Below are 2478 nucleotides of genomic sequence, written 5' to 3' on the forward strand. Positions count from 1 at the left end.
CGCTAGGGGGCAGCCTAAGAAGAATAATGTCTTTAGTCATCTTGGAGCCAGCGAGCAGCGACGAAGAGACGATGACTTGAGGGATGTACTCAACGACCGCCGAGAAAGGCACAATGAGTACATTCCCCTGGCACCAGAGGCCCTAACAATCCCAGAAGCTATTTAGGCTCAAATTGATGCCCTGAACCAGGCTGTGCAGGAGCTGGTTGGGGGGCGAACATCACACATTGAGTACGATTGGAGGAGAAGCACCCCTTTCGTACAGAGGATTGCTGTGGCAGAAACCCCCAGTAAGTTCAAGATGCCAACTCTGCCAAATTTTGACGAGTTTGGAGACCTGGTATCTCATGTCAATAAGTTTGAGATACAAATGGACATTCAGAAAGTCTCTGAAGATGCTCGCTGCAGGATCTTCCCAACGACACTTTCTGATGCCGCCCAGGAGTGGTTCTTTAAGTTCCCTCCTGCAAGTATAGTATCCTGGGAGATTTTCGTGAAGGAGTTTTACGAACAGTTCTACGCGGGTCGTGTGCACCCCACTGAGGCGAACCAACTGGTTGAGATACGCCAGAAAGAGGGAGAGCCCCTGAAGGAATAAGTTCAATGCTTCATGCGAGCTGCAGCTGGAGCCAAGACTGTGGGCGATGAAGGCAAGATGATGGCCCTAACTACTGGGGTTAGGTGCCATTCTCCCCTCTGGAGTAGCCTCAGAAAGCATGGGGTTAAAAGTACCCAGGATTTTTTAGATCGAGCTGATCGGTACATCAAGCTCAAGGACGCGATTGCTAATGAAGGGAAATCGTCAGCAAAAGACAAAGGGCCCAAGGAAGAATCCGCCAAAGCCGCCAACGGGTCTAAACCCAATGGCAATGGCAAAGGCAACGGGAATGGAAATGGTAAGAATGGTGGAAAGCGGGCAAATAGCAAACCCTCGACCTCCAAGAGTAAACGCCCCAAAGGTAATCGGTATGAACCAAAATTTACCAATTACACTACCCTTGTTGAAAGCCGAGTCGAGGTCTACCAGGCAACCAGCTCGAGCGTGCCCTACAAATGACCCGCACCAATAAGGAAAGATATCTCCAAGAGAGATTCAACAAAGTTCTATCATTTTCATAACGACTACGGGCACGACATTAATGAGGGTAACCAGCTAAAGGACGAAATTGAGTTCCTGATAAGGCTGGGACATTTAAGAAGATATGTGCGAGCCGCGAGAGGTTCTCAGCGAGAGGCTCAAGGTGGCAACGAGTCAGCGCCTGCACGCCAATGCTCACCAGCTTTACATCCAGCTCCCGTGGCAGGTACCCTACTCACCATCTGCGGAGGCCAACATCTTGCAGGAGATAGTGGGAAAGCGAGGGAATGATATGCTCAAACCCTACGCCACGACCAGTACATTGAGATGATGAGTGTCGAGGATCGTGCACCAAAAAAGGCTCGAACAGAGGAGGAACTGATCACCATCTCTGATGACGACGCCCAGCACGTGCGATTCCCACACTCCGATCTGCTGGTCGTGGACGTACAGATCGCGAACATGATGGTGAAAAAGGTGTTGGTCGATACAGGAAGTTCGGTCAACATCCTGTATAAGTCCTCGCTGGAAAGGATGAAGTTTTCCATGAAGGACCTGGAGCCGTGGAACCAAACCATTTATGGTTTTTTTGGAGAAGAGCTCGCCCCAGTAAGGTCGATTAGACTCCCAGTCACAGCAGGCACTGCACCTGCTAACAGGACATTACTCACTACTTTTATAGTAGTTGATTGTCCTTCAGCGTACAACGCTATGATAGGGAGACCAATTCTGGTCGACCTGCGAGCCATCACTTCTATATGGCACCTCGCCATGAAATTCCCAACGGACGCAGGGGTAGGATGCGTGTTGGGAAACCAGAGGGAAGCGAGGGAGTGCTACAACGCCTTGATCACCAAGGCAAAGAAGGGTGTATCGAGAGATGCCACCGGGAAGGAGTTGCATATGGCGGCTGAAGTTTAGGCCCGCTCAGGTGATAATCTCACCAAATAGGGTGTTTCCCAAAGTGAGGATAGAGACTTAGATCCTCGCTTTGGGGGTTTTGAAGAAGAACTAGGACCCATCGAGGACCTTGAGGAGGTCCAACTCGATGGGGAAAATCTGACCAGAGTTGTGAAAGTCAGTAAAAACTTAGATACAACGACAAAACAAGCACTGGTGGAGTTCTTAAGGAGGAACCAGGATGTCTTTGCCTGGTCACATAAAGACATGGTCGGGATAGATCCTGGAGTCATCATCCATGTCCTGAACATCGAAAAAAGCTTTCCACCAGTGCAACAAAAAAGAAGGCTACTCGACAAAGATAGATCAAAGGCCTTGAAAGAGGAAGTCGAGAAGCTGAAGGAGAATGGGTTAATCAGGGTTGCGTTTTATCCATCGTGAGTCTCTAATCCCGTACTCGTGCCCAAGCGGAATGGCAAGTGGCATACGTGCGTGGATTT

This window comes from Humulus lupulus, chromosome 9 (assembly GCF_963169125.1).
Source record: "Humulus lupulus chromosome 9, drHumLupu1.1, whole genome shotgun sequence".
In the NCBI taxonomy this organism is placed as follows: domain Eukaryota; kingdom Viridiplantae; phylum Streptophyta; class Magnoliopsida; order Rosales; family Cannabaceae; genus Humulus; species Humulus lupulus.